At 37.0% G+C, this 27,129-nt stretch overlaps 1 protein-coding gene and 1 pseudogene across 1 annotated transcript in view; both read right to left on the reverse strand.

The window, feature by feature from the left end:
- The window catches only part of CNTNAP2 (contactin associated protein 2), a 2,098,245-nt gene that overhangs the window by 1,505,147 nt on the left and 565,969 nt on the right, over positions 1 to 27,129 (reverse strand). The gene's annotated exons all lie outside the window — the stretch shown is intronic.
- On the reverse strand, positions 2,863 to 3,035 carry LOC116759895 (annotated as a pseudogene).

Below are 27,129 nucleotides of genomic sequence, written 5' to 3' on the forward strand. Positions count from 1 at the left end.
TCTTTTACATGAGTCACTGTCAAACAGTTTCATTAAAAATGTTTCCATTGTATTCTAAATGTTTTAATTATATCGAGTTAAAATCCTTAGCAAATTTTGCAGTCTAAACTGGTGACAGGTGACACAGGATATAAAAAATCATACCTTGGTATAATCATAATAATTGAACTTTCACCTTTTCCTATCATCATCCTTTTATTGCCTTTTTGTTTAGTAAGAGGAAGTACGGTTTGAGGTGAACAAAATTGGGTTTGAAATTCCAGCAATTATACCTAAAAGTTGTATATACTTGAACAAGCAACTTTTCTCTCTGGGTTTCAATAATCTCACATCCGAAATCAGAATGGTAATTTATATGGTTAAGAAAAATAGAAAAAGAAAAAGGAAGAAAACATAAGGAAAGAAATAAAACAGAATAAAATTCTGCTTTATTTACAGAACAGAAGTAGAGTCACAGATGTAGAAAACAAGCTTATGGTTACTAGCGGGTAAGGCCAGGGAGGGATAAATCGGGAGACTGGGATTGACATATACACACTACTATATATGAAATAGATAACTAATAAGAACCTGCTGTATAGCACAGGCAACTCTACGCATTACTCTGTTATGGCCTATATGGAAAAAGAATCTTAAAAAAAGAGTGGATATATGTATATGTATAACTGACTAACACAACATTGTAAATCAACTATACTCCAATAAAATAAAATTTTATTAAAAAAGAATAAAAGAAAAAAAAAGAAAGAAAACGTCTATGTTTTTTGTATGTTGTGTTATTTCAGCTCGATCGCAGACAGTTTCACCCACTGTGCCATTGAATGCTCATTTATATTGGATGGATATTATCAAATATATATTTAAATTTGAAAACATAAACAGTTCCATCAAATTTAAATCAAAATCCCTATATTTATAAAGCTAGAAAACAGTTCACATTTATTTTAAACCATTATGTAAGAACTTTCCAGGGCAACTTTCTAAGAATCTACATTCATGGGAATCACTTTGTAGTGCTGGCCTCATATAGCTCACTTCAAAAAAAAAAAAAGAAAAGGAAGAAAAATTCCCCCAACTTATATTAACACAAATTTCAATGGATTATTTTGCTCTTTGCTTTTCATTTCTGTTTTAAAATATAAACCAAGTCTTTAAAGAATGCTAATATTATTTTTGCAATGCACTTGGAAAACTTTCATGGTGGTAAAGAGTGATATGCACTTTGCATTATAAAAAAAAAGACAAAAATACTTCCAATGAGCATAGGATTTTCCCCCCAAAGAATAAAAACAATTATTCACGGAAAAGACAATGACAATCAACTTATTTCAAATCCTTTCTCAAAAGGATAAATACACATAGAGATCGAATATAAGGAAACTACTACTGGTCCAAGTAGGAAGACTAAATTCTAGCCAATGTCCTTTCTGAGGCTCACTTTTTTCCTCTGAAAAGTGATGATCAAACTCTCTTCCTTGTGTTTCTTGCAAGTATGTCATAGACTTCAAATCAGATAATATGGGTGAAAGTTCAGTGAAAACTATAAAAATCTATTCAAGTACAGAGGACTATTATTCGACAGCCATGCAGATAAAACAGCCACATATATATGCCATTTCAAAAAGTTTTAACACCTTTAAAATGTAAGTAATGAGCACATTAGGTGCCATGCAAGCTGCCAAGGCTACACAGATGGATCAACCATGCTCCCTAAGCATTCAGAACCTCTATATCAGGCGCTTCAGACATACTCATACTGTTTGATTCAATAAATCCATTTCTGGGGATTATTTTCTACAGAAATAAAATCCTAAATATGGGGAAAGAGATCATATCAAAAGCCTTTTGTTGCACGGTTATTTATAATAGCAAAAATATTTGAAATGGTACAATTATCAAGTACAAGCATATAGCTAAATTACATAATTTCATTTTCTTAATGAAATATTAGAGCCATTAAAATTATAAAGAATATGACTGGAAAGTCCGTTGATCTAACGGTCAGTTGAAATAACCAGGATAGAAGATTGTGAGTTAACTATAATTACCAGTGGGTAAAATTTTATAAAATAAATATTGTCATAGGGGAAAAGTAATGAAAAGACATATACGAAGTTATTAATTATTGTTAACTTTGGTTGGTAATATTACATGCAAAAATTCAAAAGGGGAGCCTCATTTCTATATTTTGCAATTTTCTGATGGATCTACTATACTTATAATGGCTTTTATTATATATATTTATATAATATACTTATTAATGGCTTTTTATTACAGAGATAATCATGTGATACAAAGGAGTGAGCTCAGTAATAGATTATATTACTGCTGAATACATGTAAAACTCAGATATTTCTAATTTGCTTCTGATCATGTTTGCCATAAAAATCATTAGAAAAAATAATATACATCAAAAATTTCCCAATAGGGCTTCCCTGGTGGCACAGTGGTTGAGAGTCCATCTGCCGATGCAGGGGACACGGGTTCGTGCCCCGGTCCGGGAGGATCCCACATGCCGCGGAGCGGCTGGGCCCGTGAGCCATGGCCGCTGAGCCTGCGCGTCCGGAGCCTGTGCTCCGCAACGGGAGAGGCCACAACAGTGAGAGGCCGGAGTACCGCCAAAAAAAAAAAATTCCCAACAACTTCATTTAAAATATATAGATCATGCTTTAATTAATAGCTCTCTGGGCTAGCAAATTAAAAAAAAACACACAAAAAAACCACACTTTTCTTATTTCTACTCATTATGTCCCCAACATTAATTTCAACTATCCTAATTTCTCTTGAAAAGTTAACTTTTATGACCAGTGCATTTTGTCAAGATCAAAATCTAAATGCATGAAGAATTAACCTTGTACAATAATGAATTAACAAGATCTGAAAAAGATAAAATGAATCACTAAATGATTATCATTAGTAAAATGTTCCACTCTGTTCTCTTATGGGGAATGATGGAACACTCTTTTATTGAACCCCATTATCCTAATGAGAAGATATTCTACACTTGATCATAGCCAAAAGGCTGGAGAAGATATTGCAATGACTTACTGCCAGTGCTTAACGAAGAGATTTCTTAATTATTGAAACCACATCTGTTTGATTAACGAGTCCCTTCCAATATCCATGCATCCTCTGCTCTTTAGTGTATGGCAGAATGTACAGACTGCACGTAAACTCTGGTTTTTCTTTCATGAAGGGAAACCTTATCTGCCAGTGGTAAATGCTGCTCTGAATGAATTTTAAAAAAGGTTAAGTTTCCATTTTGTGCAAAAGCTTTGTTTAAATCTTGGTTCAATCACTTACTGATGTGTGACATTGGGCAGATCACTTAATACTCCATTGCCTTAGTTTCCTTTTCTGGAAAATATAATACCAACCTTATAGTGCTATTGTGAGGATAAAAGGAGATAATAAATTAAAAGCTCTTAGAATAATGCCTGCACAGAACTAATTCTGTGTACCTAGCACTGGACATGATTCCAAATAAAGTGAAAATTCTGGAATCCATCAGAACCTTGATATTATTATTGGGTACATAAATCAGTAATGCATTCGTTGTTTCTTTTTTAAGAACACGATAGGATGATTCTGTTAACGTTTCTAATGTTTCTATGCTCTTCAGATGACAGTCCCACAGACTCACAGACATAGAAAACAAATTCATGGTTACCGAAGGGAGTAAACATAACATTGTTACCAAAACAAATTTATGGTTACAAATTAGGAGTATGGGATTAACAGATACAAACTACTATACATCAAATAGATAAGCAACAAGAATTCATAGCACAGGGAATTACATTCAGTATCTTGTGATAACCTACAATGCAATATAATCTGAAAAAAATAACTACAGCACTTTGCTGTACACTGGAAACTAACACAATATTGTAAATCAACTATACTTCAATAAAAAAATAAACGAGCAAACATGATTATTCTCAGTTACTCTGACTTACAATGCCCTAGAGCAAGAACCTTGAAATTCCAAATTTGTTCTAACAGAAAATTGGAATAGGAAGTTGCATATTTACAACTTTATTATAAAAAAAGAAAAAAAAATACAAAAATCACATCAATCTCGTCGGCTTCACAAAACGCAAGTATACTCTCTACAGAGGACATATTCTTCCCATTGTCTTCAGCCCTCGATTACGAAGGTAGGGAAAGTGGGACTAACTGGGGCATAACTTGAGCTATATGTGTAAAAGCATATTAGTAGAAAGGCCACTGGATATCAAAGCCTCCTTTATTGTATTCACTCATGTAACTGGGCTCCCCTGGAAACATGTCTACCACCAAGATAGAAACCTGAAACAGCCATGTGTCCTACTGAATTTGTGTAAGATGAAAGGTAGTTCCAACATGGGAGGTCTTGGTAATCTTTCCTAAAAACGTAGGAAAAGCTGTTGGCATCTTAAGAGGTTTGTCCTAACAATTCCATTTTCAGGCAATGCAGGCACACCAAGAAAAGCAATTTGCTCCTTGAAATTCTACCATCATAAAATCTCCAGAACAGTGCCAAGTACATAGAAACTACTTGGTAAATACTTGCTAATTAAATGAGAAAAGTACGTGAGCCAGAATCAGTTTCCGGTCTCTCTACTAATTTTAAATAATGAAAGAAGAATCAGCTTGAAAATGGAAGTCTTTGAAATCAGCTCTTTAAATAAGGTTTACTTTTGCTAATATTTAGTATATATCTAGTTTAATTCTTTGATATTTAACCAGGTTGTCAAGATTCTTGTTAAAATGTTATTTAAAATTAAATATTTGTTTGTTTGTTTGTTTTGTTTTGTTTTTTTGCGGTACACGGGCCTCTCACTGCTGTGGCCTCTCCCGTTGCGGAGCACAGGCTCTGGACGCTCAGGCTCAGCAGCCATGGCTCACGGGCCCAGCTGCTCCGTGGCATGTGGGATCTTCCTGGACCGGTGCACGAACCCGTGTCCCCTGCATTGGCAGGCGGACTCTCAACCACTGCGCCACCAGGGAAGCCCTAAATATATTTTTTATTGCAAAAACTACTAACTTAAAAAAGAAAACTCTTCCTGAACCCTTTCAAATTTAAGCAAAAACATTTGCAATTATTCCCACAAGTTAATGCCGAAGTGATATTTCCCAGAATGCTTCTGTTTCTGTCATGACTTACAGTTTGGCTTTCTTTGGGCTGCTGTTCCCTATGGCTTGGTGCTTAAAAGTATTAGTTCTCATTTATAAACATCATTCATTAGTGCTACTGACTGAAGGCCACATATAGTCATATTACCATTTTATTCATGTAAATTTATCCAGAGGCTAGTGCCATGCATGCTTATGATTTTCAGACATATACTTAAAAGACACATGTTAAAATAAAATGTCACTGCATTAGGCAGGAATTGCAAAGAAAATAGTGAGTTACAATGGAGCTTCCAAAATGTCCTTCTAAAATGAGTGACCTTTTTATTATTTTTGAGCTAAAGACAAAAGTATACATGCATAACTTGATCTAATCATCAGAGTGTAATAACATGCATTTATAAGCATTCTGGGGATGACACATACCCCTGGTGAATAAGGTCATCGTGTCAAGTTCAGAAAAACAGGCCTTCTACAACTTTGTCCAATGAACTCTTCCGATGGTTCGATTTTAAAGGAGGCACACGAGCCATCTTGTCAAGTCCCTTGTCATATAATACCTATCGTTATTTCCTCTGGACTCTGACACGCTTTCCCCATAATAACAAAATAGGGGAAATTTTGGAGTGTTGTGTGCAGCTTCTGTACCCCACCCAGAGCAGAGCTGTCAGCACAGCCCTTTCACACTAGGAGCTCTGGTCTGAAGTCCTGGGTGAGAGGCCTGTGGACACCGCACCCTATGAGCAAGTGAAATTGGACAAGCGCCAAGGAAATAAAGGATCAAAGAACTAAGTTAAGGAGTGTATGGCATTTCCTTCGGATAGGACTGCATTTACCAATGGGCCTGTGATTCACCAAAATATAACATTTTACTAGATGCTGTCATACTGCTGTCTAACAGGACTGTTGAGACTAGAGTCCACCGTCAAGCCGTGTGGATGAAAGGCTCTTGGTGCTGCAGGCAGGAGTCAGTGCTGTGCCTCTGAGGTGGGAGAGCCAACTTCAGGACACTGGTCCACAAGAGACCTCCCAGCTCCACATAATATCAAATGGCAAAAATCTCCCGGAGATCTCCATCTCAACACCAGCACCCAGCTTCACTCAACGACAAGCAAGCTACACTGCTGGACAACCTATGCCAAACAACTCGCAAAACAGGAACACAACCCCACCCATTAGCAGAGAGGCTGCCTAAAATCATAATAAGTCCACAGACACCCCAAAACACACCACCAGACGTGGACCTGCCCACTAAAGAGACAAGATCCAGCCTCATCCACCAGAACACAGGCACTAGTCCCCTCCACCAGGAAGCCTACACAACCCACTGAAACAACCTTAGCCACTGGGGACAGACATCAAAAACAACGGGAACTACAAACCTGCAGCCTGCAAAAAGGAGACCCCAAACACAGTAAGATAAGCAAAATGAGAAGACAGAAAAACACACAGCAGATGAAGGAGCAAGATAAAAACGCACCAGACCTAACAAACGAAGAGGAAATAGGCAGTCTACCTGAAAAAGAATTCAGAATAATGATAGTAAAGATGATCCAAAATCTTGGAAATAGAATGGACAAAATGCAAGAAACATTAAACAAGGACCTAGAAGAATTAAAGATGAAAGAAACAATGATGAACAACACACTAAATGAAATGAAAAAGACTCTAGATGGGATCAACAGCAGAATAACTGAGGCAGAAGAACGGATAAGTGACCTGGAAGATAAAATAGTGGAAATAACTACTGCAGAGCAGAACAAAGAAAAAAGAATGAAAAGAACTGAGAACAGTCTCAGAGACCTTTGGGACAACATTAAACGCACCAACATTCGAATTATAGGGGTTCCAGAAGAAGAAGAGGAAAAGAAAGGGACTAAGAAAATATTTGAAGAGATTATAGTTGAAAACTTCCCTAATATGGGAAAGGAAATAGTCAATCAAGTCCAGGAAGCAGAGAGAGTCCCATACAGGATAAATCCAAGGAGAAATACGCCAAGACACATATTAATCAAAGTGTCAAAAGTTAAATACAAAGAAAGCATATTTAAAGCAGCACGGGAAAAACAACAAATAACACACAAGGGAATCCCCATAAGGTTAACAACTGATCTCTCAGCAGAAACTCTGCAAGCCAGAAGGGAGTGGCAGGACACACTGAAACTGATGAAGGAGCAAAATCTGCAACCAAGATTACTCTACCCAGCAAAGATCTCATTCAGATTTGATGGAGAAATTAAAACCTTTACAGACAAGCAAAAGCTGAGAGATTTCAGCACCACCAAACCAGCTTTACAACAAATGCTAAAGGAACTTCTCTAGGCAAGAAACACAAGAGAAGGAAAAGACCTATAATAATGAACCCAAAACAATTTAGAAAATGGGAATAGGAACATACATATCGATAATTACCTTAAATGTAAATGGACTAAATGCTTCCACCAAAAGACACAGATTGGCTGAATGGATACAAAAACAAGACCCATATATAGGCTGTCTACAAGAGACCCACTTCAGACCTAGAGACACATACAGACTGAAAGTAAGGGGATGGAAAAAGATATTCCATGCAAATGAAACTAAAAGAAAGCTGGAGTAGCAATTGTCATAACAGACAAAATAGACTTTAAAATAAAGACTATTAGAAGAGACAAAGGACACTACAAAATGATCAAGGGATTGATCCAAGAAGAAGATATAACAATTGTAAATATTTATGCACCCAACATAGGAGCACCTCAATACATAAGGCAAATACTAACAGCCATAAAAGGGGAAATCGACAGTAACACATTCATAGTAGGGGACTTTAACACCCAACTTTCACCAAAGGACAGATCATCCAAAATGAAAATAAATAAGGAAACACAAGCTTTAAATGATACATTAAACAAGATGGACTTAACTGATATTTATAGGACACTCCATCCAAAAACAACAGAATACACATTTTTCTCAAGTGCTCATGGAACATTCTCCAGGATAGATCATATCTTGGGTCACAAATCAAGCCTTGGTAAATTTAAGAAAATTGAAATTGTATCAAGTATCTTTTCCGACCACAATGACATGAGACTAGATATCAATTACAGGAAAAGATCTGTAAAAAATACAAACACATGGAGGCTAAACAATACACTACTTATTAATGAAATGATCACTGAAGAAATCAAAGAGGAAATAAAAAAATACCTAGAAACAAATGACAATGGAGACACAACGACCCAAAACCTATGGGATGCAGCAAAAGCAGTTCTAAGGGGGAAGTTTATAGCAATACAAGCCCACCTTAAGAAGCAGGAAACATCTAGAATAAACAACCTAACCTTGCACCTAAAGCAATTAGAGAAAGAAGAATAAAAAAACCCCCAAAGTTAGCAGAAGGAAAGAAATCATAAAAATCAAATCAGAAATAAATGAAAAAGAAATGAAGGAAATGATAGCAAAGATCAATAAAACTAAAAGCTGGTTCTTTGAGAAGATAAACAAAATTGATAAACCATTAGCCAGACTCATCAAGAAAAAAAGGGAGAAGACTCAAATCAATAGAATTAGAAATGAAAAAGGAGAAGTAACAACTGACACTGCAGAAATACAAAAGATCATGAGAGATTACTACAGACAACTCTATGCCAATAAAATGGACAACCTGGAAGAAATGGACAAATTCATAGAAATGCACAACCTGCCAAGACTGAATCAGGAAGAAATAGAAAATATGAACAGACCAATCACAAGCACTGAAATTGAAACTGTGAGTAAAAATCTTCCAACAAACAAAAGCCCAGGACCAGATGGCTTCACAGGTGAATTCTATCAAACATTTAGAGAAGAGCTAACACCTATCCTTCTCAAATTCTTCCAAAATACAGCAGAGGGAGGAACACTCCCAAATTCCTTCTACGAGGCCACCATCACCTTGACACCAAAACCAGACAAGGATGTCACAAAGAAAGAAAACTACAGGTCAATATCACTGATGAACATAGATGCAAAAATCCTCAACAAAATACTAGCAAACAGAATGCAACAGCACATTAGAAGGATCATACACCATGAACAAGTGGGGTTTATCCCAGGAATGCAAGGATTCTTCAATATACGCAAATCTATCAATGTGATAAACCATATTAACAAATTGAAGGAGAAAAACCATTTGATCATCTCAATAGATGCAGAGAAAGCTTTTGACAAAATTCAACAACCATTTATGATAAAAACCCTGCAGAAAGTTGGCATAGAGGGAACTTTCCTCAACATAATAAAGGCCACATATGACAAGCCCACAGCCAACATCATCCTCAATGGTGAAAAACTGAAAGCATTTCCACTAAGATCAGGAACAAGACAAGGTTGCCCACACTCACCAATCTTATTCAACATAGTTTTGGAAGTTTTAGCCACAGCAATCAGAGAAGAGAAAGAAATGAAATGAATCCAAATCAGAAAAGAAGAAGTAAAGCTGTCACTCTTTGCAGATGACATGATAGTATACATAGAGAATCCTAAAGATGCTACCAGAAAACTACTAGAGCTAATCAATGAATTTGGTAAAGTAGCAGGATACAAAATTAATGCACAGAAATCTCTGGCATTCCTATACACTAATGATGAAAAATCTGAAAGTGAAATCAAGAAAACACTCCCATTTACCATTGCAACAAAAAGAATAAAATATCTAGGAATAAACCTACCTAAGGAGACAAAAGACGTGTATGTAGAAAATTATAAGACACTGATGAAAGAAATTAAAGATGATACAAATAGATGGAGAGATATACCATGTTCTTGGATGGGAAGAATCAACATTGTGAAAATGACTCTACTACCCAAAGCAATCTACAGATTCAATGCAATCCCTATCAAACTACCACTGGCATTTTTCACAGAACTAGAACAAAAAATTTCACAATTTGTATGGAAACGCAAGACTCCGCATAGCCAAAGCAATCTTGAGAACCAAAAACGGAGCTGGAGGAATCAGGCTCCCTGACTTCAGACTATACTACAAAGCTACAGTAATCAAGACAGCATGGTACTGGCACAAAAACAGATAGATCAATGGAACAGGATAGAAAGCCCAGAGATAAACCCACACACATATGGTCACCGTATCTTTGATAAAGGAGGCAGGAATGGACAGTGGAGAAAGGACAGCCTCTTCCAAACGTGGTGCTGGGAAAACTGGACAGGTACATGTAAAAGTATGAGATTACATCACTCCCTAACACCATACACAAAAATAAGCTCAAAATGGATCAGAGACCTAAATGTAAGGCCAGAAACTATCAAACTCTTAGAGGAAAACATAGGCAGAATACTCTATGACATAAATCACAGCAAGATCCTTTTTGACCCACCTCCTAGAGAAATGGAAATAAAAACAAAAATAAACAAATGGGACCTAATGAAACTTCAAAGCTTTTGCACAGCAGAGGAAACCATAAACAAGACCAAAAGACAACCCTCAGAATGGTAGAAAAGATTTGCAAATGAAGCAACTGACAAAGGATTAATTTCCAAAATTTACAAGCAGCTCATGCAGCTCAATGACAAAAAAACAAACAACCCAATCCAAAAATGGGCAGAAGACCTAAATAGACAATTCTCCAAAGAAGATATACAGATTGCCAACAAACACATGAAAGAATGCTCAACATAATTAATCATTAGAGAAATGCAAATCAAAACTACAATGAGATATCATCTCACACCAGTCACAATGGCCATCATCAGAAAATCTAGAAACAATAAATGCTGGAGAGGCTGTGCAGAAAAGGGAACACTCTTGCACTGCTGGTGGGAATGTGAATTGGTTCAGCTACTATGGAGAACAGTATGGAGGTTCCTTAAAAATCTACAAATAGAACTACCATATGACCCAGCAATCCCACTACTGGGCATATACTCTGAGAAAAACAAAATTCAAAAAGAGTCATGTACCAAAATGTTCATTGCAGCTGTATTTACAATAGCCCGGAGATGGAAACAACCTAAGTGCCCATCATCGGATGAATGGATAAAGAAGATGTGGCACATATATACAATGGAATATTACTCAGCCATAAAAAGAAACGAAATTGACTTATTTGTATTGAGGTGGATGGACCTAGAGTCTTTCATACAGAGTGAAGTAAGTCAGAAAGAGAAAGAAAAATACCATATGCTAACACATATATATGGCATTTAAGAAAAAAAATGTCATTAAGAACCTAGGGGTAAGACAGGAATAGAGACACAGACCTACTGGAGAACGGACTTGAGGATATGAGGAGGGGGAAGGGTGAGCTGTGACAAAGCGAGAGAGAGGCACGGACATATATACACTACCAAACGTAAGGTAGATAGCTAGTGGGAAGCAGCCACATAGCACAGGGATATCAGCTCGGTGCTTTGTGACCGCCTGGAGGAGTGGGTTAGGGAGGGTGGGAGGGAGGGAGATGCAAGAGGGAAGAGATATGGGAACATATGTATATGTATAACTGATTCACTTTGTTATAAAGCAGAAACTAAAACACCATTGTAAAGCAATTATACCCCAATAAAGATGTTATAAAAAATAGGGGAAATTTTAATTCTACTTCTCAAGCACTGATCTTCACTAATCAATTCCACTATGTCAGAGTTGATAGCATATTGACTGATGTAACCAAGTTAACTCTAGATTTCAAATTACAAAAAAGCAGTGGCATGAAATACCTATCAGGGTTTCAGTGCAGATGTTTGAAAGAAAAAAAAGTTTTGCTACCTTCAGCCAAATATTTTCCTGCAAAAATTATCTAATTTCTATTGAGTTCTATATTTTTTAAAAAATGAAAGCAATTTAACCTTCACAATTTCAATCTCCTTTATGGGATCTACACCATCACATTATGAGAATACTGGTAATATCTTTAAAATATTTGTACATTTGTCTATACTCATGCTAGGGCTGAAAATCAGTGCGTCTAAAACAAACTCACAGTTTTCAGCTCCTTGTTAGTTCTCTTCCTGAACATTTTCATTATGGCACCAAGTCATTTCAGCTGGATATATGTCATCATTTCCTCCATTTTCACATCTAATAAATCATCGATTTTTACTGTTCTATTTTTACCCATTTAACTGCTCTCCTTCATTTCCAGCAAAATCAATTCACATTTATGGGACTGTACAGCCTTCTGGTTTCTCTTCACTGCTAATCTTCCTCTCTCGAGTCTGTCCTAAGACCATCCCCATACCAAGCTTTCTAAAGAGTTTACTTAACAGTATCACCTTCTACTTCAAACTTTACAGCGGTTCAATATTACCCTTCGGTCTGGCATTGAAGACCCCGAATAATCTTTCTACCTTCACTATTTTCCACAAGTTATGTATATGAACCTTATGACTGGATTAATCTTGTCTCTTCCTTTTCAAGTCAGGAAGACGAAGGGTGAATATGCTGGTGATGGGTCGTCAGAAGGCGATCATGCAAAAGTGTTTCTAAGGAAGACTCTTAAGAATGATGGGAACTGATGTTGAACATCTATCCTCATTCTATCTGGTTGCCGCTTTAGAGAAATAAATATTATTTATTTATGTTCTGGAGAAGTAAATAAATAAAAGACAAAAAAAAAAAAAAAAGACTGCAAACTAAGCAGTCAGGAAACTAAGGCAGATGGATAAAAATTCCACAAACTGGCTCGCTGGAGCACTGCCAAAGCGAGCTTCAATTTTTTTTTTTTTAATGTGATCTAAAAGGAGAAGCAAAAGAGTGAAAGCACGTAATTATTATTGTTATTATCATCACTACACTCTGTAACAGTTGTTCAGTAAGGAGAGTTTATTATATGGTTTGCAAAACAGGCCAACACATCTAGCTAAGTTAATCACTTCACGTCTCGATTATTTTATTGCCTCTTGTTGAGTTTCTTCTTTCCAATCTCTTCTACTTCCTTACTATCTTCCAACTCCATCCTTCTCAGACCCAGCCCTCCCCACTCCTGGTGCTACCCTAGTATGGACAGAGTGTGCTCCGGTTTCCTACCATCTACTACTTCACTTTCAGCTCCTGGAGACTGCTCACAGCCTGACAAGACTTTCAAGTCTGTTTCCTTTCTCTCCCAGATTAACCTTTGGTTATTCATATGTCATTTCTCTCCCTCCAGGCTCATATCAACATCAGAGATTTTGCTCTTGATATTTTCTCCATTGAAAATAGTCTTCAGGGGCTTCCCTGGGGGTGCAGTGGCTGAGAGTCCGCCTGCCGATGCAGGGGACACGGGTTCGTGCCCCGGTCCGGGAAGATCCCACATGCCGCGGAGCGGCTGGGCCCGTGAGCCATGGCCGCTGAGCCTGTGCGCCCGGAGCCTGTGCTCCGCAACGGGAGAGGCCACGACAGTGAGAGGCCCACGTACCGCAAAAAAAAAAAAAAAAAAAAAAAAAAAAAAGCCTCACGATTGCTTTCTAAAGTAAATTGCCAGCAATAAAAATCCTAGGTCATCTTATGGCTTCTTTACAATTTCATACAAACATCATATTTAGGATTGTTTTACTTTTCCTCACACTTTAATTCTTTTCTTAATGGAATACAAACTCATGGTTAAAAGCTCCCTCTACTGGTTATTTTTAGCATATCAAGAAGAAATTTTAAAAACAATTATCCAAAATTACCTAAAATATATTTCCTAAGAAGTTATCATTCATCTCAAATATAATTCATCAAAGTCATCAGTGATATGTCTTTTCATTCATCTGTGCTTTTACTCATATGATCCAGTTTCTGAGGAATGTATGCTACTATAGTTTGTAATCCTTTATTTCTTTGGATGAAATACTTGATTTTTCTTCCTACTATGCTTCATTCTATACACTCCAATCACACTTACAACTCCAGGATTTCCTGGGAGGCGACACAGCATAGTGACAGAGCTCTAGGATTCTGGAGTCAGGCTGCCTTCCTCTGAACTGCCCCTGGCTTGACGCTTTATTAGCAGCAATTACCCTGATGAATTCATAAACATCTGTGCATCTCACTTTCCTCACAAAAGAAATGGGAATAACAATAGTTCTTCTCTCATGCTATCGTCACAGGTTTTAAATGTTCAGTCAAAGCATTTAGCACAAGCGAGTATTACATCTTCAGATCCTGGTAAGGCCATGCCTCACTGCTCCCTCAAAGGCAGAGAATGAATGCAATTTGTGGAGTCGTTTTCCCAGTGTCTGACTTTTTTTATTCTCTGAACTTTGCCATGATTCTGTTGTCAATGTCCTCTATCTTCTTCCCAGAGCTTCCCAATGATCTTGTTTGTATTGCCTCTGTTCATTTATTTTATTTTTTATCACTGTGGTAAGGACACTTAACATGAGATCTACCCTCCTAACAATTTTTTTTTTTTTTTTTTGCGGTACACGGGCCTCTCACTCTTGTGGCCTCTCCCGTTGTGGAGCACAGGCTCCAGACGCGCAGGCTCAGCGGCCATGGCTCACGGGCCCAGCCGCTCCGCGGCACGTGGGCTCCTCCCGGACCGGGGCACGAACCCGTGCCCCCTGCATCGGCAGGCGGACTCTCAACCACTGCGCCACCAGGGAAGCCCCCCTCCTAACAATTTTTTAAGTGTATAACACAGTATTGTTATCCAAACACACAATGTCGTATAGCAGAACTCTAGAAAGTATTCATCTTGCGTTAACTGGCATTTTTATCCCAAAGAATTAGAAATCAGGATCTCAAAGAGATATTATCATCCCCATGTTCATTGAGGCACTATTCACAATAGCTGAAATGTGAAAACAGCATAAATGTTCACTGATGGATGAATGGATTTTAAAAAGTGGAATATATCTATGATGCGATGTTCAGCATTGAAAAAGAAGGAAATCCTGTAATATGTGACAACATGGATGAACCTTGAGGACATTATGCTAAGTGAGATAAGCCAGACACAGAAGCACAAATACTGCATGCTTCTAAAATAGCCTTCCCCATATTTTTTGATGTCTTTCAATTTACTTGCTAGATATCACCCCAAATGGCTCATACTCTTGACGTGTTCCTTGAATGAAACACAAAGGGAGCTGGCACACACTTTCATTAGAGTCTCATTTTATCCTTTTCATTATATCTCACCGAAGACTTTCAACTTGAAAGAGGTGATTGAATGATTACTGGATTTCAGAATCATGGCTGCCAACTAAAACACATTTTCTTCAAATGACATTCCCTATGTTTAAGAGCATCGTTTATTGATGTGAAGTATATTGCTTGTAGAATATAAGTTAGGCATGTGGACCCTGGAGACAGAAACGCTGGTCCTATAACGTGTTTGTCCTTGGCAGTTAGGTAATCTCGTCATTCAACTGTAAAACAGGTATTATGTTTATTTCTATTATTTTCATATAATTAAAGATTATTGAAGTAGATTATCATGTAGCCTGGTTCTATGCCCTACCTATTATCTCACAGGTATATAGTTGAAAATATCTGTAATGAGCAGTGCTGGTAAGATTAATATGAGGTATCACCACAACATGTAATTAAGTATATATATATTTCAAGCTAATTTTTTTAACTTCAATTTAAAATCATATTGACTTTGGTTTTGGTAAGAATGACATCCCAGGAATCTATTTTTATCACCCAATGGTAAAGTTGAGATGAAAAAGAAAGAATACTTCCCACATAAATCTCAGAATGTTGATACTGTTCACTGTGAAGGTCATTTCAACAGCAAACTGTTTTGGTCTTCACGATATTTCGGAAACATTTCAGTGCATTTCCAAAAGACTGTTTCAAATTTAGATTTCATGGTTAAACATCTGGGTTTCTTTCTTGGTCCATTTAGCTGCATTTCATATATATATCCTCCACTGCTTCAGAAAATAAAAATAGATTTTGTGAAAACTCAGGAGGTGAAAGATAACAGCATTACACAAAATTAAGGGGTCTGGGTGACCTAGTTTGGACAGTCAGTTTTAATTCTAGAAAACACATTGAGATTCTCTGAGGAAAGGATATTATGCATATTTTAGCATCACTTTGTAAAGGCAGAGTTTGCAGAAGTTGGGAGTACAGCTAAAATTCATTTGTTTAAATACAAGCAGCATCACCAACATTTAAAATTGTTTAGCATTCAACATTACTAATCTTGCATTGTACAGTCCTAAATACTTGATCCAGAGTTTTTCCCTTTATAACCAAGCCACATTTTAACTTACTGTCTTGACACTGGATATGTTGACTTATGCAGAATCTATATTGTATAAACTTTATACAAAAGTTACAATCAGTCAGCTCTAGAAAGTCACATGAGATAATTTTCTGTATTCATAAAATTGTTATTTTTCCTACATGAGGATTTTCGAACTGGGTTGTTGAACACTTAAATCTTCAGATGTTGTTTAGATTTTTATCTTGTTATTTTTTAGTAGCAAGATATTTACACTAAATTTAGGACTCTGCATCTCTTCCTTCTTCTACAGTTACCCCCATCTTTAGGTAACAACCTAATATGTTTTTTGAAAACTCTTTGAAAGTTCCATATTTCTATTTTAATATGTTCTCCCAGTTATCCCAGAACAACTTTCCTTTCTTTTGATAAGCCTTCCATAGTTTTCAAATTATATAGCAGATGTATGCCAAGTCTCCAAGATTACAAGCAATCATGGTTTCTACATTTATGTACAGGCTGTGTGGAGCCTTTACAAATGTCCCAAGTTAGACTAGGGCTTGACCTACCTAAGTGCTAAGTATTAGCTGTTGTGATTGTGGTTATCGTTATTGCTGGATGCATTAATACTCCTGCCTTTCTCAAGAGGACTCATACTGCGATGATATAAAAAGGTGGATAGCCCCAAATTTATCCTCGTGAAATAGAAATATATATTTCCCCAATTGAGGTCACAGAAATGAAAACGTAGGATCCTGCCATCTTCGTTTTTGTCTGAGGTACCAGCAGGGCAGTAGAGAAAGGTCATTAAGTGACCACGGTCCACTCCACCCACAGAGATTCCAGTGTAGAAGAGATTTATCTGACCCACTATCCCCAAATGATTCTGGTTCATCTTTAATAGCACCGTACGATAAAAAACATTTTTTGTTTTGTTTTGGTGATCAGAATCATGGATGCAGACTGCCAACATCTTTATCATTTATTATTTTAAGCAAAGCAATGGCAGACATATTGGAACTGACTTATTCAATCATTGCAAGAAATCAGTATATCAATGTAGCAAGATTTGAGAAATTCTAGAAGATGAGAGAGTAAGGAGAAGGGTTTTATATTCTATCAAAAATACTTGTACATTCAAAAACAAAGAAACAAAAAGAACTATGAAAAACTCTCATTCCATGTATATGATTAAGAAACAGATGTAGGAATAGAAAGCTCTTCTCCCACCCCCAACCTCACTCATCCCTCTTTTCAGCCTCACACTCAATACCCCCCATCCTCACCTCTCCTCAAGTCTTGTCTGGTTCCTTCTTTTCCTCACTTGTCTTTCTCTTTCTCAGTCTGGGCAATTTCTACATGATGGCACATTTTAACCACTCAACCTTAACTGTTGGCGTGCCGCAACTTTTTAGATGACAATTTATTCATATTAGGAAATGGCAGTAAAATGAGGTAATTCTTGTTTAATCTTACTTAGAATATGAAACCTCACTAGTACCAACAAACTAGAAAAAAGGTTAATTGAAATTATTTCAAAATCTAAAAGATTTTTAAAATACAGCTTAAAATGTTAAATTAAAAATATTAATGTATACATTTAGTTTTATTTCTTGGGTTTTACCTCTTTGAATGTAATAATAATAATGCAAAGGATGAAAGAAACAAAAATAATAAACAAAAAGAGAAGTATGCTTTCTCCCCAAATATTCCATTTCTATGTTTGATTTCATGGATAAATACTTTTATTGATGGCACTAAGTAAACTTAACATTGGCTTAGTTTGCAGTTCTCACAACTTCAAATTGCTGAGGGTCTGGATTTCTGAAGATTTGACAAAACTGAGTAAATGCCTATTTACCATGAATTTTGGAGAAAGTAGCTACTAGCAAAATTAGTCTACATGGCCCATTAGAGATTCTTTAAAGCCATAGTAAAATTTTTATTCTTAATCTCAATAGGCTTCTTTCCAGTAATACTCTATGATTATGAGTGGATGGTAGTTTTTCTGATTACAATACCAACTTTTGAAAATGTAGTTTCTCTTCTACATATCTTAAATATATTCCTTCTCTCTCTTTTTTTTTTTTGGTATGATGATCAAATCAATTATAAAGAGAGGTTGGAAATCTATTACCTGAAGAACAATAATGTGGGCAAACCTTTAAATTATAAATGCACTGAATTTCTCTCTCTTCTTTATAAAAGTGATAGAATATTATGTAACAACAACAATAAAAGCAGAAGATAATTTCAACGAGAGAGAAAAATGAGGCTAGGCCAGGTAGCTGACATAAAATACTTTCTTCACTGACAATGGATAGAAGCAAGGAATGCATGACACATTCTGAGTTTCACCAGAACAGCACGGTAAACTCATTTCAAGTTGAAACAAAATAATGACATTTGAGGGAAAACAAGTTTTAGAATATGTGACATGGATGTGTTTGTGTAATGAGCTTTATACATTATCCGTGCTAAACATAGAAATGACACCTGCAAAATCATTACATTTCAATTGTGTGAGATCTATGCAAACCAGTCTGAGGCTACTACTACAAAACTCTTTTGAAACATCTCCATGAAGTTTAAATTCTGGCACTAAATGTTCATAAGGAAAAATAAGGATCTACTTGATAATTTCTGGTCTCTGTATAAAGTGATTTACATACTAATTCCCTGATGTATAATAGATTATCACTGGGAATAATTATGTAATCCAAACTGGGCAGTCAGCACTAAATATCATCCTATTTTCTAATATATTTGGATGCTCAGATATATGTAAAATTTAAAAATATATATGATTATTACCAAAACTCAAATAACTATTAAAAACTTAAAACTAAGAAATATACGCTGATATATTTATTTAACAAATGATTTAACACTTTCTAAGATCCAGGCCCTGCACTGCACACTGGGTTTCAATCATGAGCAAAACAGAACCTCTGCCCTGAAGCAACTTCTGCAAAAATGTTAAAGAAATCAAATATCAGGCACAGATGACAGTTCTCTACTTTTCTAGCTCACATCTTTCTGTGCTGTTTAGCTTAACAAAGTTCCTGGCAAATTCTCAGTTTGAGATTTTCAGGTATTCCTCAACAGAAGATACACATTTCCAGGTTGCCAATCTGATACGGTAAGTTATATCAAAGGACTGCCGACAATGTTCTAAATTTAGGAAAGGTTTTTGGTTCACTCTCCCTGTACTGCTTAGGTCTTTGAAGCCAGATCTCTTGGGCCCTGCTCACTAAATGTTCCTTAAACACTGAATTAAAAGCCTGATGGAGATAAAAAGCAGTGTGCAAATATTCATGTAATTCCATGTTTCCCCGTGATCTGCTCCCTAGTCTGACAACTCTGGTGCCTTTGGCCTGCTCCTTTTCCTAAGCTGTCACCCAGCCTGAGACATCAGTAGCTTAGAAATCATGAAGGCTCTTGTATAATCTGGACACAGCAAGGCCTAGTGGACTTTGGTTTCAGCCTCAGCAGCTACTCACGAGTGATCTGACCTTTGGCAAATCATTTAACCTTCCCAACGTTCAGGTTTCTCACGGGTAAAATAAAAGTTTGTCCTAGATGCTCTCCAAAGTCACTTCGAGGTGGAAAATGTCACGAGTTTATGAATACAATAAACACGAGGCTCCTGCCGTTATGGCACAATCCTAGTTCAGTTTTTATGGCTGGAAAATTCCTTTAAAAATAAGCGAACACTGCATTTGATGAAAATTTTTAAAAAGTAACTATTATTTGCCAATGTGGTAATCATTTAAAACAAAGGTATGAAGGCAATCATTAGAAGTGCAGAGTGATACAATCAATAATAAGGAATCCAAAGGAGAAAGGAGCTAAGTGAAAGAATTACAAAGTCAATGAAAGAGAGAGTGGGAATTGTATTCACTGAACATTAGTCAGTCACTGGGAAACTTTTATTGAGCATCTATGTTCTAAGTATGGTTCTTGACCCTGAGGACACAGCTGTAAACAATACACACATGGTCTCAGTCCTTATATATTTACACCATAGTCAGGGAGAAGGAAGGAACATAGGTAGATAATTTTACATAGTAATAAACAGTAAGTTATAAATAAGGAATAAACTGGGTGAAAGAAAAAGGAGGGGTCTAGTGCTGGGAGGCTGCTAACTTAGGATGGTCAGGAAGGCCTCTCTAATATAAAGTAGCAGAAGAGTGGAGACCTTAGTGATGATAGGATGCTGCCCATACGACCTTCTCAGCATGGAGCCTTCCAGATGAAAGGTACACCGACACTGGATGATACCACAGTAGCAAAGTTGGAAACAAGCTCAGACTTGAATAATGGAGGCCAGGGTGCCAGGACCACAGTGAGCAAAGGGAGGATGCTGCAGCCTGATGGCAGATACAGGTGGAGCCCAATCTCCCTAAGGAGTGGCGTGAATTTGGGGCTTTATTCTATCTCAGTGGAATATGGAAATGTCAAGCAGCAGACATTGGATGCTTTCAAGAAAGGTGGCAATATCAGTATTATCCATTTGAAAACATCTGTTTGCCTGCTGGATGGAGATGAGATCTAGAATGATAACAAATAACATCCATGAGATATGTTAGCATTTTAGAACTACAGGAGAAAAAAAATGATGAAATTTTAGGAGACTTAGGTAAATAGTGCATTAAGCAATTCCTAACTAAAGAGAATAAAGCCTTAGGGTTAAGTGAAATAAGAAACGTTTGCCAGGTGAAGGCAAGGACTAGAAGAGTCCATATTTAGTCATACTTGTTTGCTTGCAAATGGAGGAACTATTGTGTCATTGCACTGGCAGCAGTAAATTAGGCTTTTTTTTTTCAGAGTCATAGTGGGCCCGGACTTTAACTTGCTCCATTTTCTAATGTTAACAGTTAGAAAGCTAACAGTCTAAGTTAACTATGGCTTCAGTGAAGGTGGCAAGATGCAAGTTTCCAACTGTAGTGATTTGGAGAAACAGTGGCAACGTACTGAAAATCTATGAATCCATGCTGGCTTTGTTTTTACCCCACGGTATACAATACAGGTGAGGATACTTAAGAAGCCAAAAACGATTCCCATGTTCTGCTTGGTTGAGGGTAAGTTGGAAAAAGAGATGGAATGAAGATTTGTAACATCCTTTGCCCTGATGTTTAAGCAAACACAATTGTATAGCCGTATAATTGCCTAATTTGTCTATTATTCATCTAAAAGAGAAGTTATTACCACACTTCTCCAAAGAAGACATACAGATGGCCGACAGGCACATGAAAAGATGCTCAACATCGCTAATTATTAGAGAAATGCAAATCAAAACTACAATGAGGTCCCACCTTACACCGGTCAGAATGGCCATCTTTAAAAAGTCTACAAATAACAAATGCTGGAGAGGGTGTGGAGAAAAGGGAACCCTCCTACACGGTTGGTGGGAATGTAAGTTGGTGCAGCCACTATGGAGAACAGTGTGGAGGGTCCTCAAAAAACTAAAAATAGAGTTGCTGTAAGATTTAGTGATCCCACTCCTGGACAAAACTATAATTCAAAAAGATACATGCACCCCTATATTCATAGCAGCACTATTCACAATAGCCAAGACATGGAATCAACCTAAATGTCCATCGGCAGATGAATGGATAAAGATATATACAATGGAATACTACCTAGCCATAAAAAAGAACAAAATTATGCCATTTGCAGTAACATGGATTGACTTAGAGATTATTATACTAAGCGAAGTAAGTCAGAAAGAGAAAGACAAATACTGTATGATATCACTTAATGTGGAATCTAAAATATGACACAAATGAACCTATCTATGAAACAGAAACAGACTCAAAGACATAGAGAACAGACTTGTGGTTGCCAAGGGGGGTGGGGTAGGGGAGGGATGGGTTGGGAGTTTGGGGTTAGCAGAAGCAAACTATTACATATAGAATGGATAAACAACAAGGTCCTACTGTATAGCACAGGGAACTATATTCAATATCTTGTGATAAACCATAAGGGAAGAGAATATGAAAAAGAATATATATATATGTGTATAACTGAATCGCTTTGCTGTACAGCAGAAATTAAAACAAAATTGTAAATTAATTATATTTCAATAAAAGATAGATAGATAAATAAATAAAGCGACCCATTGTGCCCCTTATCCAATTCCATCACTGGTTCATTCAGAAATCCATACTGCAGATGTGACATAGTTAGGCACTGTCGGGTACATTTTACAATACCAAAGCTACCAACTGACTGAGAAAATGTCACAGGCTCAATTCTGTTCAGCTTAATTATAGATATTAATTTAATATGTATAATGTGGGATGAGACAAGGGACTGCAAAGGATGTTCAAGACACAGGGGCTTAAAATCTACTGGGGTAAACAAGGCACATATAGAACGATTAAATGAGAATGAAAGTTAATGTGATATTAAATGACAAAATTAGTTACAGAGACAATAATCTTTATTGAAATCTAGAAAAGAGAAAGACAATAAATCGAGTTTGTCACCAATCAATCCCAAGCAGCCAGTGAGAACACTGTTATATGTTAGAAGCATTATTTTCATCATGGCATTCATAGAATGTTGCTCTTGATTTTGGGTTAGGAAAGAGTTGTAAGGGAAATGACAAAATTATATCATCAGACGATAAAGGAAACATAAATTTAACAGCTGTTTGGATGTAACAGATAATGGCAAGATGTTGCTGACTTACAATTAATTGTGTGCTAAGAAGCAGGCTTTCCTGACTGGTGATGATTAACTACCCAGCTATTAATCATCTAATTGTTAAACTGATTAACTACAACCTTGCTAGCATGTTAAATTAGCTTTACTGTCCTTCACCTTTCGGGCTTTCCTGGCGGCGCAGTGGTTGAGAGTCCGCCTGCCGATGCAGGGAACACGGGTTCGTGCCCCGGTCCGGAAAGATGCCACATGCCGCGGAGCAGCTGGGCCCGTGAGCCGTGGCCGCTGAGCCTGCGTGTCCGGAGCCTGGGCTCCGTAACGGGAGAGGCCCCAACAGTTTTCAAAATATATTAGAATTTTGATTAGACTAACAACAAGCTGTCCATTTTAGGTTATTTTTGAGGTGAAGAGTCCTTCGAAGGGTTTTTGGAGAGGTAATTGCTCTCACATTTTGCAGAGAAATGGATGCAAACAATAAACAGATGAGAACAACCAAACCGGCATAATGGGCTTTTAGACTAAGCTCATTAGATGGGCTACTAATTTAATAAAATCCAAATCTGTTTTCTATTAGGTAGAAAGATAGATATGTCTTTATATATACATATATATGTATATACATATGTATATACAAATATATATCTACTTACCTAGTACACACCACACACAGTAGAAAAATATATAGAAACATAAATATGTATGTATATGCATATATGTTTTAATTACATATCTGTGCTAGTGTTTAACACAATTTCCTTTTATTTTTGGAGTCGTACAACAGCATAAACACGCATTTCTCTAAATTTCCTCCTTTTCTTCCTTAGGATCAATGGCGTAGTACTGACTGTTGGAATGACCTCCTGTCTGGCTTGTCCTTCTCAAATTGATCCTTCCCCTCTGCCTTCAGCTTTCAAAAATTGGAATCTACTAATATCAATCCCATGTTTAAAACTCATTGTTATAATGTCTATATGTTACTTTAAAAGACTTTTGTCTCAACAGTGGGATATACGCACATATGTTGTTTTGATCCGTGCCCTAGAGATGGTGAGTTGACATATGAAGAACCCTCGTGGAGAATGGGGTTAGTGTGCTGGAGAGTTAGTCACCAATGGAGAGACTAACCAGAAGCCCATCTCCCTGAGGTAAGCACTAAAATTTCAATGGCCCTCCTCTCTCATCAGCCCTGGAGAATTTATCTGGATACTGAATGACTGAAATGATTCTTCACTGGTGAGATGAGAGGTATTCAGGATATGTGGAGACTAGTAATATTGAGTGGGCATCTCTCCCCTTTCCTGAACAGGGTTCAGGAACCAAAGCCAGTAGTCTATACCAAATACATTTCCATTGTGAACAATGACCCAGCCTAACAGCCCCTCTCGTTCTACCCTAAGCTGCTGACAGAGGATTATGCTGCTTGCTTTTGACTAGATGTAGCCAAGTACTGCTGCTTGAATATGGTCACATCTGCACATGAGCCTTGAATTTAATATCTTGTCACAGTGTCTAAAAGGCCAGAAAGCTGCAGATTTCATTTAATTCACAGAACAGATTTTGTGTCTGCTTCTTGCTACTGTCTCTTATAAATGTTTTAATTTGTAGTGGAGTTAGGACTGAGGCTTGCTTTCCTGTTAACAAACTAACTGTAGCCATTACTTACATCTAACTACTGGAAGATATGAATATCGAACAAAGGAACAAACCTAATAAACGTGAATGACCAAATCGGCTTACGTCGTTTGCAATGCACCACTGCATGCGTGATAAAGGTGAAACTCACTTTTCAGTCCTACAGGCTTTCTACGACCTCTCCACTACCTCACTCTGCGGCATCTTAACAACATCCCTGGCAACCTGTACTGTTCCATTTTCCCCCAGAACCAACATACTGTTTGTTCATGCAATTTATCAAGATGTTCCCTTACCTAGAGCATCTGCCCTGTACCTAAGTCTGAATCATCTGGACAACCCAATTTAGACATTCTCTCCCTCACAGTGCTTCCCGGTCTTTGAAGACTGGGTTGACCACCTCCTCCATATGCTTCCAGAGCACCCTTCTGATACCATTTGCCACAATGTGTTAAAACTGTCTGTTTAGCCATTGAATCCCATCTCTCTACTTCATAAGCAACATGAAAGCAAGTGCCTTGTCTTTTCCTGACATGCGTAATACTCAGTAGAATGCTAGTTGAGCCGGATACAATCTCCTGTGACTACTTCCATGGACGTTTAGAGAAAACAATCCTTGCTTCCCTTGTCCAGGAAAAAAATGTTGTTTACAATGAGCATCTTCTTCAGATGTGGGTCCACAGAGTAGCAGACTAATACAATCGTCATCAGATGTCTCCTCTGCTAACAATTGTAGATGCATTCTTACAGAAATACCTACTGGATAGATCCCACCATTCTAGATTTGAAGATGTTCTTACATAATGCCAACCTGTCCTAGAAAAGGTGACACTACATGTCCAAGATCTGTATTTAGTCAGCATGCCAGTGAAAATAACAGGTGCTTGGGAAATATCTACATAAATTACAAGCAGGCTATCCAAATTAGTTGATTTTGGTGTGTAAAGATACGTGCTAGTCGAAAATTTCTTCTGTGAGGAGCCACAGAAATTGTCTCACCATCTGTTAGCTGATGGATGTGGCTTACAAATGACCTCATCTCTGTATCCTTCCTGTGGTAAGTGGCCTGGATCTAAGGCAGAGTTCTCTTCAGTGGTAGTAAATTATTGACTTTGTTTATCTTTAAGGATGATAACATCAGCTCCATTAGTATGTGCATTTATATTCCAAATACACCACGGAGGCTTCAGCGAGTCAGTTGCTTCCTGGAAATTAGCAAAACGGGTGTACATAATCTATCCTGTTATCCTTTGCAATGCAAAGGCCACTGTATAGCAAGTAATAGTTTACTGGACAAGAACAATATCATGGGTGGTATTTCTCACATTTATTCTATTGATCACCTGAAAGCTGCTGATGGCGGTTTACAGGACCAAATGTTTTCTATAGTAAATCCTTCTTCATAATAGCAACTAGAATGACAGTCATTCCAAATTCAGGCATTTATAATTTCAACAGAAAAAAATGCCAAAAACAAACAATGCCCTATAATCTCGCCACAAGAAAAAAAGAAAAGCAAAACCCAAACAGTAACATACACCTGTTTTATTTAATCGCCATGTCTGAGCGTTTTTTTAAAAAAAAAAAAATGGAGAAGGGAAGAGAAAAACATATTTTGAATATTTGCCATGTAAAAATCTGTTGCAGGCACTTTACCAATGTGGAATATCTTAACTTGGCAATGTCATTATGGTTATGTATTTAATCCTCATTTATAAATGAGTAAACTCACATTTAAGGTCACTCACAACCCAGGACTTTTCTTATTTCTTATACCACATCGATTTTGGAAGTATCTGTAAAAGTTGTAATTTTTAAGAATAGCTATATTCTATCTGTTGGCATCTGTTTCATTGTCTGAGCAAATTTATAGACATTTCTTTGGAGAACGAGGAAAACAGATTTTCACGCAAAAAATATTAGAGTTTAAAATATCTTAGCATTCGGCTCACTGTTTATACAATTGAAAACTGAATGATACTTTAAAAATATTGAATAGGTCAAAATATAGAGATGAAGGCCCACAAATAAGGGAAGATGGAAAAAAAATGTGTCTATTACTAATTTTCTCTCCCATATTTCTTCCTTGAAGTTGGAAATTCTACGCTGTGAAGTTCATCTTATAATTACAAAATGTTTAAATATGGTATTCATATATTACCACCTAGGTATGCGTGTCCCTAAATAGTTTCTAAAACTCTGCACTAGAAACATTGGAGAAAACGCTATATTTTTAAAGAGAACATTTTCATTTCTCTACACCAGTGATAAACTGCATGGGACATCTCAAATATTACAATAAGCTTCATCTCTATTGTTATCAAAAGCAATTCTGAGGCTCTCAAAAAGCTCTGAAGCGTAGACACAAGGTTGTTGTGGGTTGAATTGGGTGCCCCCACAATACATGACGAAGTCCTAACCCTGAGTACTGTGAGTGAACTTAGTTGGAAATAAGGTCTTGGCATCAATCATGTGAAGATGAGGTCATACTGGATTAGGGTAGGTCCTAATCCTATATGACAGATGTCCTGATAAGAAGAGACACAGACACACACACAGAGAAAGCCATGGGAAGATG

Source organism: Phocoena sinus, chromosome 9 (assembly GCF_008692025.1).
Source record: "Phocoena sinus isolate mPhoSin1 chromosome 9, mPhoSin1.pri, whole genome shotgun sequence".
Lineage (NCBI taxonomy): Eukaryota > Metazoa > Chordata > Mammalia > Artiodactyla > Phocoenidae > Phocoena > Phocoena sinus.